At 49.2% G+C, this 13,889-nt stretch overlaps 1 long non-coding RNA gene across 1 annotated transcript; it reads right to left on the bottom strand.

Moving 5' to 3' along the window:
* Positions 1-5,674: 5,674 nt before the first annotated feature.
* On the bottom strand, positions 5,675-8,776 carry LOC146764531 (uncharacterized). The gene is made up of 2 exons (XR_014950726.1): positions 7,991-8,776; positions 5,675-6,869 (listed from the first exon to the last, which is right to left on the bottom strand). It is a non-coding gene; the product is annotated as an uncharacterized LOC146764531 (long non-coding RNA).
* Between the last annotated feature and the right edge of the window lie 5,113 nt (positions 8,777-13,889).

Below are 13,889 nucleotides of genomic sequence, written 5' to 3'. Positions count from 1 at the left end.
GTAAATTAGTGCAAGATAAAGAAAAGATCGAGAATCCCCAAGGGGCGCTCATGCCCTTTAAAGAGAGATCCCTGCAGCAAGGGAAATCCTGGTGTGTGCCCAGCCCTAGAAAAAAAAAATAAAATTACCCTTTCCCAACAAATCTTTATTAAAATTGTAAAGTTGCAATTTTCATCTGCATATCAGCACTCCCTTGCCACAAGCAGGATAAAATGCTGATGTGGGAGTTGGAACTCCTGAGAGACCTATAATTACTATGGCCCCACAGGCTAATGTTGTTAATTGGAGTCTCAGAAACAACTTTTGCCATCCTCAGCGAGTTGGGTGCTGCCGGCTGCAGTTAAGGAGGCTCACCAAAAATAAGACTCACACAAAAAATGAGGTATCAAAGTCACCACTGGCTTCTGAGATGGAGACTGGAGAAAAACTGAGAATCCAAGTGGACAAACTTATGACTGAGAAAGATCATCTCAGGACCCAAATTTCTTCGGCAGAGTGTAAAGAAAGACAATTATTTGAGAATTTGAATAGGGAAAAGTATAGAAGAGAGAAACTAGACTTGAGAGGTAACCTGATTTATCCCCGTTACTGAATTGAACATTTGCAGAAACATTTCCAGAAGGAAAAGGAGAAAATATGAAAACTGAAAGAAATGGTAAAGGTGATGCTTAAGCAAGCTCCCAATTCCCCCTGTGTTGTGCAGAGTCCATTCAGGTGGCTGACTGGCAGAAGCATCCCAGGCACAAGCCAAGTGAGACTGAAATGCAGTAAGTGGAACCCCATCAATACATATGTACTAATCCCTATCAATACATCAATACAAAACCCCATCAATACATATGTACTAATCCCTATCAATACATCAATACAAACCCCATCAATACATATGTACTAATCTCTATCAATACATCAATACAAACCCCATCAATACATACGTACTAATGACCCACACATCCACATTCACACTGGCTCTTGCCAATGACTAATTACATTTCTAACAGATACAGGAACACAGCATTCAGCACTAACAAAGCAGGATGCCGAGAAGCTGGGTGTGTGACTCGGATGCCAAGTGTCAAAATTACTTTACTAAAAGGAGCAAATATTATCTACCAAGCTGCTAAGGTTAATTTATAGGTCCTGGATGAGATGTGGATATTGGCTACTTGCTTTGCAATCAAGGATCACAATGACAATATTGCGGTGTTTTGAACAGTCAAATCTGATATTCTGAACAATCAAATCTGTTGTCTGCCTGATGGCAGGGACTCAACGTTAATGTTTGAACATTGGCCCAAAGCCTAAAAGGAGTCCAGAGACTGTGCTGACTCCATGTGGCACCTGCACCCCTGGTCCAAGCACTGCTAGTATCCCCGTGCTGGATTTCTGCTGCAGGGAGAAGTGGAATTTCGGAAGTTCTGACCAGTTTGTCCCCACTAACAGCTGACGTAGCCAATGCTGTAAACCTAACAGCCACAATATAAGCACCCATGTGCCTGGGCATTGATGGGGTGGTGACAGGTTAAGAGAAGAAAGGAACTACCACTCAGTCCCACTTCTATCTCTCCTGTCTGAGACAGTGGACAGTGATCATTTTAACACACTCCAGTCTCATAGAACTTGCCAGTGTTTAGCCAGTGTTTGCTGTTGACATTGCCATTGCAGAAGACCCCGCTGAAAACACTGGAAGCAGCAACAGCAGTGGGCAAGCACTTCATAAAATAGAGGTTGAGATTCCTCCTGAAGGATATCAAGGCCTAGCACCATGAAAGACCAAAGAAATATTCACCATTCAACTCAACCGCATTAAAAGAGATGGAACAGGGGGATTCTGAGTTGGAAAAAGGACTTTTGTCATTATTCTGAGTGATTAAACAACTTGAGCCACTAAGGGGTAACCTGTCCAGGAGACACATACTGTTTCTATCCAGGAATGGTATCAGCAACAATCCCAGCACACCCCCAATGAGGATCAAGTTAACCATCAAAGGACAGCTTATCCTTATTGCAGGAGCAATCCCTGCCAGCAGGAAACAAATTTAACAAGTTTAAATTAACAAATTCAACCCACAAGGTAGAATTACTTCTTTTATTTAAGCTAGGAAGTAAGGTAACTTAGTACATGCATTCTACACCACACGTGCTTGTCAGTTGTAAGTGCAATTAATTGAGTATGACCAGGGATTTTACCCATTACCCAAATTAGGTAACACTTCCATTATTATGTCCAAGGATGGATCCCACTAAAAGGTGCCACGATAGAGAGGTCTTGGCTGGCGTTCCCTGGCTCCCCTGTGCAGCCTCTCATCAGCACCACAAACACTGGGGCCACGTGCTTTCCTTCCTACAGAAAAGAACTCTCATTCTCATCCAGAAGCGATTATTCAAATGTGGATACCACCTCCCATATTATATGTGCCCAGAGATGACTCTCATACAAAAACTGCCAGATCAGAAAGCTTTCACTGATCTTGATAGTAAAAGGGTTTTAAAATCAAGGGGATTTAGGGTTAAAAGGAAAATTAAGCTTTGTAGGCCCTGAAAAAAAAAATAAATGTCCTAGGTACATGAAGGATTTGTACCTTGCTAGAACTGCACCTGTGTAGCTAGTACATGATAAATGATATGACTGTTAGATGTGATGATTGTTTAGTAATTAAATATAATTACTGTTTAATCATAAGAATAATTATGAGAAACTGTGGTAAGTGGCCTCAGAAAGATCATGAGAAACTCATGTCAATGTATACAACAGAACAATATAATTTTAATAATTAATATGTAGATTATATAACGATAGAATATAAAATACATTAAGCTCAAAAGCCATGTTGGAGTCAGATTTGGGTCTGTACCCCTGATTGCCAGAGTTCTCAATAAAAGCACCTGCAGATGATCATATCCCGTGATTATGTGTGTTCCTGAATGCTAACACACTGTCTGTCCACATTTTGTGTGGGAGCAATCCTTGGATGTTTTCAGTGCTGGAGGTGGTATCCAGATTTCAGTGGATGAGCTCCTTAAAGATGATTGAAACACTTTTACAGGGGAAGGAAAGCCCCTAGGCCCAGGGTTCAACGTGCAGATTACATGCTGCCCAGGGAGGTAGAATTCAGTAATAATTTTCTGACCTGGCACATACTGTGTGAGAGCAATCCTTGGATATATGTCATGTTGGAAAGTTGTATCCAAAGTAAGATGGTGGACTCCTGAAGAGGAATAAAGTGATTTTCTACAGGAAGGAAAGGACATAACCCACTGTTTCTAGCGCAGATATGCTTCTCAGGGGAGGTAAAGGCCACAAAGACCTTTCTGCTCTGGATCGTCCTGTGTTAGACATCCACTGGAAGTATTTAGTATTGGTGTGTGGCTCCAAATGCTGTAACTGTGCTCCTGGACATGAATGACAGTACCTTTCTTTGGGAAGGCAAACACATAGTCCTGCTGGTGGTGTTCACATGACTGCAAAGTGAAGGTAAAAGCCAGCAACAGCTTTCTGTTCTCACATGCTTTGTGTGGCAGCAATCCTTAGACATTCAATATTGGAGCTTGAATCCAAATGCCAGAACCCAGGCCCTCCAAGTGAATGACAGTACCTTTCCTAGAAAATGAAACTCCCAGTCCTAATGTTGGTGCCACAGATGATCATCTGCCTAGTAGAGAGACAAGTCAGCAAAACCTTTCTGTCCTGGAGTCTTTGTTTGGCAGCAATCCTTGGACATATTTGATATTGGAGGTGGTTTACAAAAGTTTTGACTCCTGAAATGGAATGACAGTGCTTTTACATGGGAAGGAAAGCAGCTAGCCTCAGATTATAAACTGGAGAGGGGAGGAAAATGCCAGCAAGAGTTTCCTGCCCTAGTCTGTTTGGTGTGAGAGCAATGTCTAGAGCCCTAGATGTATTCAATACTGGAACTCAGCTCCAAATGCTGCAGCTAGGTTCTTCAACGTGAATAACAGCACCTATTCTTGTGAAGGGAAACACCTTGTCCGACTGACAGTGCTGCAGATGATCATCTGCCAGGTGGAGGTGAACGCCAGCAAAACGTTTTCATCCTAAAACACTGTGACTAGTGCTTTATTTTCCAAGGAAAAATATTGTCATTCCCTTTCAGGAGCACATATGAGGAATTTGGAAACCATCTCTACTAACGAATATGTCCAAGGATTTCTCCAACAGAATAGGTGTCTGGAGAGATAGGTCTTGTTTGCCTTTTCCTTTCCTGGGCCAACAATCATCTGCAGCACTAACAGTAAGACTAGGTGTTTCTCCTCCCAAGGAAATGTGCTTTCATTCACTTTCTGAGCCCAACCTCCTAAATTTGGCGCTAAGCTCAAAATTTGGATCCATCCACGGATTGCTCCCACACAAAATGTTCCAGGACAGGAAGGTCTTTACTTCGCCCGGACAGCCTCTCATCTGCCCCTGAAACACTGGCTACCTGAGGCATCGTGGGCCCACTGAGCCAGAAATAACTCAGCCAAGTGTGGCCAGTCCAGACCCACCTGGGACACTTTAATCCTGGCAGCCCCATCCCCTTGTCCATTGCTATGATGCTCTTCAGTGCCCGACTCTTGGGTACGTGAGCACCCACAGGAGGGACTTTCACAACCAGCTTGTCCCCTGGGCAGTGATGTCCTGCCCCAGCCCAGCAGCCCCAACGGGTTTCCCTTGTGCTGCCAATTGTCCTTTTTCCATTGTTCCAACCACCCCACAGAGCACTTGCCACCATCCATGAGTCAGTGCTGAGGTAGAGTTGGCCATTTCTCTCATTCAGCCATGTCCAAAGCTAGCTAGACGGCTTTAGGCTTTAAGCTCTGTAACGTGCCTGGAGCCACCTTGTCCTTCAGTGGCTTCCATAAGTTGCCATGTAGCATGTAGCATCCCATGAACTCTCCCACCTCACTCCCAAGTCCTCAGCCCTGGCAACAGCAGTAACTGCTCACCACAGAGCCAGTCCTCCTGGGGGGAAAAGCAGTCTCGCATTTGAGTCTCTGTGTCAACTTCCCCTGTGCAACTTCCCCTGGTTTCTCCTTTCCCTGTCCCCTCACAGGATCGGTAGCCCTGGTGGCCACCCCCCTTTCCCTGGAGACCAAACCCCTCTGCCCAGCCCTTAGCCCTGTCCCCCACCCCTTCCCCTTCTCAAGCTGTCTCTTCCACATGGTCCCCCTCTTTTATCTCGCTGAGCTCCCTTCAGCCACATGTGATATCCTCCACTGAAATAAAACCCTGCAAAAAGAGCCTTTCTTGCCTCTGTCACTGAGCCAGCTGTGGTGGGTGCTAATTGAGGGTCTGACTGCATTGACTGAAGGTTATCTCAACTTGCTTTTCCGCAGGAGACAGATTATAGGCAGCAGCAACCACTACTCTAACACCCACATTTTCAATTGATGCACAACTGGGCCCTGACCTTGAGGCTTTACTGAGCCTTTTGGAAGCATCTCCATTGGATCTCCTCTGGATTCTAAATCACTATCAGAGAGAAAAACCCCAATTTTCTGGGGGATTTCTCTGGGGGTGGCCGACAACCCTCGAAGCTTTGAGGACCAGTCTAATCAGTGAAACCTCCTCTGAAGAGTTTTTTCTGACACACCAAGGTGGCAAGTATAGCCTAGTGACAGTCACCTTTTTGTATTGTTTTCCCTTTTTTTTATCTCTTAGGAGGCAAAGGGGTTAATGGAGTAGGACTCCACACAGCAGCTTTCCATTTTTGATGCATCCCTACAATATGGCAGGAACCATCAGGAACATGAGAGTGACGCTTTTCATTTCCTGGTAGTCAGGGCCTCCCTAGCACGTGCCACCTTCACCTCTTCCCCTTCTGATGATAATCTGAAAATTTTGCCACAGGGCCAGTTTGTAATGACTTCCAAGATATCATTCCCTTTGAACATCCCATCCCAGCACTGGCAGTCGGGTGCCAGTGGGAGCTGTGCTTCAGTGCCAGTCCCTTCTGAAACAGATGGAACCTCCTCATAAGCTGCAGAGTGCTGTATGGGTATAGCTGGCCTCAGATCCTTTGTATCCCAGACTCAAGAACCATAGGGTGGTCCTCCAACTTCCCCAGGTCCCTTCTGCTGGAGGCTCCAGGGTGGACCATTCTCCCTGGCTGCAGTGTGGAGCATTTTTTCCATACCTTGTCCTCTCCTGACTGCCCCAACGGCTACTGTAAGGAAGAATCTCCTCTTTAATTTGTTCAAAAGCTTGTTGCTGTGAAGGACCCCACTTGAAATCAATCTTCTTCGATGTCTGTCATATGATAGAGAGGGTTTACAATCTGACTGTAACCTGGAATATGCATATTCCAAAATACCACAGTGCCAGGAAAGCCTGTGTTTCCTTCCTGTGGGTCAGTGGGGATATGGCTGCTATTTTGTTGACCACATCCGCTGGAATCTGACAATGTCCATCTTGCTATTTTACTTCTAAAAACTGAATTTCTTGGGCAGGTCACTTGACTTTACTCTGTTTTATGGCAAAACCAGCCTTCAGGAGGATCTGAATCACCTTATCCTCTTTCTCAAAAGCTTTCTCTGCTGTGGCACCACTTTGCTGCCTTGGACTCCAGCTCACGCTGAAGTTCCAACACGTCCAGCATGGCAGCACTCAGTGATGGTGGGACTTCATTCAGGCCATGACAGTCCGCTGCCAGTGTCCACTCTCCACGGGACTCAGGCAGGGGCCATGTGGGGCTACTGAGGGGTGAGCGAGTCTTGCTGAGCACGCCCAGCTCTCCAGCGCCCGGATCAGCTCATGGACAGCCTCCTGAAGTTCCACTTGGTGCCATGTTGCCGATGGGACACTGCTGGGCTGGCCATCAGTACCTGCTGTTCTTCAACCCTCAGCAGTCCCACAGCAGAAGGGTCCTCTGAAAGACCAAACAAGAGATTCAGCTGTCTAAAGTTCTTCTTTATCCACAGCAGCTCTCCCAAAGCCCGGCGGTGTCCTTTTGGGTTTTTGAAATACCTCTCCTGAGGTGACGTATGCCCAGGATACACGGAGCCTCTAGGCCAGTAACAACTGCATTTTTCTGTCACTCATGCCCAGTCAGGAGCACTTCAGCCCCCAGTATAGTCCCTGTTGGGACCCCCCTGTCATCCCAGAAACAGCGATGGATTCTGCCCCTGCATGATGGCATCAGGGTACATTATCCACCCATGTCAACTAAGGCTGCTCCTGTGGCTCTGCTGTGCCAGGCCATGGATCCACACAATCCAACAGACCCCATTGTCCTTTTCCCACACCTGGCTGGAGCCAGGGCCCCTCCAGCTCTGATCATGGTACTTGTTGCTCGCCTCTTGTAAATATGACCTGGAGGTTCCTTCCAGAGGGTCTGAAGTAACATCAGCCCTTCAATTCTGCCTGAGGACTCGCCCAGTGGAAACTGAGTGGCATTTTTCCTTAAAGAGTTTTCTGCCTGCAAGAACACTTTGAGACTTCTATGAGACTTACCCTTGTGACACCCCTGTGAGACCCTCATGAGACCCCCTTGAGAGACCCTTGTGTGAGAGACCTCAGGTGTCCTCCAGGTACCCCAAGAGTCACCAGAGGGCATAAGCCCCCAGGAAGGGCAGGTAGAAGTAGCGGTGCTCAAGGACCATGGTGACAGTGATGGAAATGGCACTGCACAACCAGCTGAAGGCCCTGAACTGCAGCACAATGAGCCTGTGCCCCACAGGTGACTTGTAGGGGTGCATCACCCGACCAGGATCAAAAAACTGCCTCTCCCCCCAAAGACAAACTCCACAAAGCAAACACCATCCAAATACCCCATATCCCTTCAAATGCCTCCCATATTCCCCAAATACAGCTGGGCACATGGGTCTCACCTGAACCTCAATTATAAAGCACCTCATGGTGGTCAAAGAACTGCCCCCCAAAATGTACCTCCTTGTGGGCAAAGAACTGCCCCTCCATCCCAAAATACCCCCCAAATACCCACAAACCCTCTATATACAGCAAAAATACAGGTGGGTGTAGGGGTCTCACCTGGGCCTTGTAGGCGAGCAGGGTGATATGGGTGACACTGTACAGGGTGACGTTCATGGAGAGCTGGATGGAGTTCCCCAGTCTGATGTGGTCTCTGAAAGCAACAACCCTCTGGGTGCCCCATAGAGACCCCCAAACTACCCCACAGACCCCCTGCAAATGTTCTATAGGGACCCCTGACTGCCCCATAGTGACCCACAGCTGCCCCCGTGCTCCCCAATCACCTCCCCATACCCTCCGTGGTACCTGTGATGGAAAAGCACTTGCCCAGCAGGATGAGCACGAGGAGGAAGATGAGGAAGCTGATGGGGTGGAGGGAGCAGCCAGCATGGGGGTATGGGGAGGGCTGGGCACCCCCCTTCATCACATCCCCGACACGAGGGTCTGTGCACCCCTACACCTCCTGTACTCCCCCAAGCCCCTCATTAACTCCCATGACTTCAAAGTGCCCCTGTGCTCCCCCATACCCCCTATACTTTGCTGGGAAAGGCCCCCAAACCCACCCAGAACCCCCAGCCCCATCAAATCTCAATATGCCACTTGGACCTTGAACCTCCCAGTCTCTGAAGATCCCCCAAATCCCAATGTAACTTCCCCAGAGCCCGATGCTCTCCAGTCCCTGCAGCTGCTGCTGGACCCCACAAACCTGCCCATAGCCCCACAGGCTCCCCCTTCATGCTCCATGCTGGCAGCCACCATGAGCCTCTTCAGGTGGTGTGGAGCGGCTGCCACCCTAGACAGGTCTGGGGGGACTGGAGGGGTGAGCACAGGATCTCTCATAGCACTGCCTCCCCCAGACCCCCTTGAAGCTCAGATCTCCCCCAGCTGCTCGCTGATGAGTAACGTGAGGATGATGATGGGGACGAGGGTGATGTCTGTCTCCAGAACACCTGGGGAAGGTGGGGGGCAGGGTGAGAAGGGCTTGTCCTGGGTTGTAAGATAAGCTTGTATTCCATTTGCCATCTGTCGAAGGCGAACCGGTTGGACAGGTTTTTTGTTATCTCTCTCAGAGACAATGGTTTGTGTATACACCTTCGACTGATTCAATGAAGGGGGTCCCACCCAGAGGGGGGAAGCAGCTCTCTCCCTCTTCTTCGCGGGACTCCGAGAGAAGCAGCTCTCTCTCTCTCTCTGCGCGGGATTCCCGGGGAAAGCAGCTCTCTCTCTCTTTCTTCGCGGGATTCCTGGGGAAGCAGCTCTCTCTCGCTCTCTCTTCGGCGGCACTCGCAGCGAAGCAGCCGGCGCGTTGAGCCGACGGCGGCGGAGCTCAGAGGCAACCCCGGCGCAGAGGAAGACCGGCCCCACTGCCACCAGATCTTCAGAGGGAAACTATACCCTTCTAGAGATCACCACTGCAGCTACAATTCACCAGCCACTGCAAGGGAAGCAAATTGTCCCAGTAGAACTGATACTGGCACCCCGCAGGTTCTGGACCTTTTTTTTTTTCTTTCACTGGTTTTGTTTGTACCGATTGCATTTGCCTTTTTAAATTGTTGTCTAGTTTTCTCCTAGTAAAGAATTGTTACTCCCACTCCCATATCTTTGCCTGAGAGCCTTTTAATTTAAAGATCCTCGTAATTCAGAGGGAGGGGGGTTTGCCGTTCTCCATTGCACAGGAGGCTTTGCCCTCTTTCACAGACTCCTGTCTTGTCGAACCAAGACAGAATTTGGCGCCCAACGTGGGGCACGAGGGCATTGAGAGGGAAAAAGGATTAACAGTTCTTAAGTAATTTGGTTTTGTTGTGTGTAAAAACATCTTCAGCATCACCATGTGGTCTAGTTTACCTTGGTTTGGGTGGCATGTGATCGTAGCTATACTTTTCCCATTTGCAGACCCTTATCTAAAAATGGGTCCTATAACTAAGGCTACGGTGTCTGTTATCAAGTTTGGCTTCTGGGTTAATTGGGTGAGGAATTCATGGATCTTTAATTTCCTCTGGAAGGCAGGTACATGGATTCATAGCTATCACACGTTAACTGTATGTTTTTGGGGTTACTTTAATAACGGTACCTACTGCGAGGAAATAGCACCTGGGCAAACTTTCTCTCAACCTTTTAACCATCTTTTTGGGTCTGCTCCACCAGTTCTCAAAGGGTTAAGATCCTTTATAAGTGCTAATGATACCATACAATGGGTGGTGTTGCTGATAGTCCTGTTATATTTAGCATTCAGAGATAAGGGAAGATTAACCTGGATAACTACCCTCACACCTACACCACAGACTCGAGATGCTGCTGCTCCAGAGCCTGACCCTGCCCCACAGCCCACCTCAGAAATGAACCGCCCAGATTGGGTGAGGGTTCTGGTTAAGGAGATACGAGAGATGCTGAAGGAGTGCATTTCCCCAGCTGGTGAGAAACCGGCCCTTTGCCTTGAGGAGGGACAGTCTAATAGTACAGCTGTGGAACCCACAGATGTTACAACTGTCCAGGTTCCAGCTGAACCACAAAGGCAGTCACGGTCAGCAGCAGTGGCCCCGGTAGAAACAAGGAAGTCTAAGGTGAAAGCAGAGCACCCTGCAGATAGGGACAGGAATGGAGGAACCTCACAACCCACAGGGGACCCAGAGATTGCTATCATCACCGAGTCCCTGACGTACGAAAGTCTTCGCAATCTGCATAAAGACATTGTGCGACGAGGGCGTGAGGCTTATGCTACCTGGCTACTCCGGGTTTGGGATCTTATGGGTACAGGCGTGCAGCTGGACGGTGGTGAGGCAAGGAACTTGGGACCCTTGACCCAGGACTCAGGTATAAATCAGGTTTTTGTAAGGGAACCAGGGTCCCTTTCTCTCTGGGAGCGGCTCTTAATGAGTGTCAGGGAGAGGTTTATCCACAGAGAGAGAATGCAAGAGCACCATCATAGAATGCGCTGGAAGACCCTCGAGGAAGGGATCCAACAGCTGAGAGAAGTGGCAGTATTGGAGGTACTCTTTGGGAGGGATGGACGACACAATAATGATCCTGACAAGGTCAGGTGTACGGGACAAATGCTGTGGAGTCTGGCAAATCTTGGGCCATCTCAATACGCCACCTTCATTGCAACGATCAATGCTGACACCCACCGGGAGACAATAGGTTCTGTTGCCAACAAACTTAGGAATTATGAGAGTATGATTAATGGCCCAATGCAGGCTCATATCTCAGCTGTGATTAAGGAGTTTAAAGAGGAGATGAGGGAGGAGATAAGGAAGGTTAATACAGCACCCGTGAGAGTCACAGGCCCCAGAATCAGCACCCAACAATCCCCAGCTAGAGAGAGAGGGTACACCCCAAGGGCTAATCTGTGGTTCTTCCTGCGTGACCATGGGGAAGACATGGGGAGGTGGGATGGGAAACCCACTTCTGTCCTGGCAGCACGGGTCCGTCAACTCAAGGAGGGAAACTCTAACCGGGGGAGTTCCACCAAAGTGAAGGTAGCCTCAACCTCCCGTGACCAAGCTTGTGGGTACGATCTGTCAGACCCCCTTGAAGGGACCTCTAGTATGTATGCCCAGGGAAGGAATGATAACCAGTGTTAGAGGGGCCCTGTCTCTAGCCAGGGAGAGGCACGGGAAAACCGGATCTTCTGGACAGTGTGGATCCGATGGCCTGGCACATCAGAGCCACAAAAATATGATGCTTTGGTTGATACTGGTGCACAGTGTACTCTGATACCATCGGGACATGTGGGGGCAGAGCCTGTTTCCATTGCTGGTGTGACAGGGGGATCACAACAATTGACTCTGGTGGAAGCTGAGGTGAGCCTGACTGGGAAGGAGTGGAAGAAACACCCTATAGTGACTGGCCCAGATGCTCCGTGTATCCTAGGCATAGACTTCCTCCGGAACGGATATTACAAAGACCCAAAGGGACTCAGGTGGGCTTTTGGAATAGCCGCTGTAGAGGCAGAAGACATTAAGCAATTGAACACCTTGCCTGGACTGTCAGAAAACCCCTCTGCAGTAGGACTCCTAAGGGTGGAAGAACAACGCGTGCCAATTGCGACCTCGACAGTGCACCGCCGGCAGTATCGGACGGATCGAGATGCCGTGATCCCCATCCACAAAATGATTCGGGAGCTGGAGAGCCAAGGGGTGGTCAGCAAAACCCACTCACCCTTCAACAGCCCCATCTGGCCTGTGCGCAAATCTGACAAAGAATGGAGATTGACTGTGGACTATCGTGGCTTAAATGAAGTGACTCCACCGCTGAGCGCTGCTGTGCCGGACATGCTGGAACTCCAGTACGAGCTGGAGACCAAGGCAGCAAAGTGGTATGCCACCATTGATATTGCTAATGCGTTTTTCTCCATTCCTCTGGCAGCAGAATGCAGGCCTCAGTTTGCTTTCACCTGGAGGGGCGTGCAGTACACCTGGAACCGACTGCCCCAGGGGTGGAAACACAGCCCCACCATCTGCCATGGACTGATCCAGGCTGCACTGGAAAAGGGTGAGGCTCCAGAACACCTGCAATACATTGATGACATCATTGTGTGGGGGAGCACAGCGGCAGAAGTGTTTGAGAAAGGTGAGAGGATCATCCAGATACTACTAGAAGCTGGCTTTGCCATCAAGAAGAGCAAAGTCAAGGGACCTGCCCGAGAGATCCAGTTCCTGGGAGTGAAATGGCAAGATGGACGGCGCCAGATTCCCACTGAGGTCATCAACAAGATCACAGCTATGTCCCCACCAACCAGCAAAAAGGAAACACAAGCTTTCCTGGGTGCCATAGGTTTCTGGAGAATGCACATTCCTGAGTATAGCCAGATTGTGAGCCCTCTTTATCTGGTTACCCGAAAGAAGAATGATTTCCACTGGGGCCCTGAGCAGCAACAAGCCTTCACCCAGATCAAGCAGGAGATCGCTCATGCTGTAGCCCTTGGCCCAGTCAGAACGGGACCAGAGGTCAAGAATGTGCTCTACTCTGCAGCCGGGAACCATGGGTTGTCCTGGAGCCTTTGGCAGAAAGTGCCTGGGGAGACTCGAGGCCGACCACTGGGATTCTGGAGCCGAAGTTACAGAGGGTCTGAAGCCAACTACACTCCCACAGAGAAGGAAATCTTGGCTGCCTTTGAAGGAGTTCAAGCCGCCTCGGAGGTAATTGGCACAGAAACACAACTCCTCCTGGCACCCCGACTACCGGTGCTGGGGTGGATGTTTAAAGGAAAGGTTCCTACTACCCACCATGCCACTGACGCCACATGGAGCAAATGGATTGCCCTCATCACTCAACGCGCCCGTATTGGAAACCTGAATCGCCCTGGGATTTTGGAGATAATTACGAACTGGCCAGAAGGTGAAAACTTTGGTCTCACTGATGATGAGGAGCAGGTACAAGTGACAAGGGCTGAAGAGGCTCCACCATACAACCAACTACCAGCAGAAGAGACCTGCTACGCTCTTTTCACTGATGGTTCCTGTCGCATTGTAGGGATGAACCGGAAGTGGAAAGCAGCCGTATGGAGCCCCACACGCCAAGTTGCACAAGCTACCGAAGGAGAAGGTGGATCGAGCCAACTCGCCGAACTCAAGGCCGTTCAGCTGGCTCTGGACATTGCTGAAAGGGAGAAGTGGCCAAAGCTCTACCTTTATACTGATTCATGGATGGTAGCCAATGCTCTGTGGGGCTGGCTGGGAAGGTGGAGGAAGGCCAACTGGCAACGTAGAGGAAAGCCAATCTGGGCTGCTGATATATGGAAAGACATTGCCTCTCGGGTGGAAAAGCTGACGGTGAAAGTCCGTCATGTAGATGCCCATGTCCCCAAAAGTCGGGCTAATGAGGAGCACCGAAACAACGAGCAGGTAGATCAGGCAGCAAAAATAGAGGTGTCAAAGATAGACTTAGATTGGCACCATAAGGGGGAGTTGTTCCTGGCTCGATGGGCTCATGATGCCTCAGGTCATCAGGGCAGAGATGC

The sequence above is a fragment of the Lonchura striata genome, chromosome 33 (genome assembly GCF_050655825.1).
Source record: "Lonchura striata isolate lonStrDom1 chromosome 33, ASM5065582v1, whole genome shotgun sequence".
NCBI lineage: Eukaryota > Metazoa > Chordata > Aves > Passeriformes > Estrildidae > Lonchura > Lonchura striata.
This window is presented reverse-complemented; position numbering and strand designations above follow the sequence as displayed.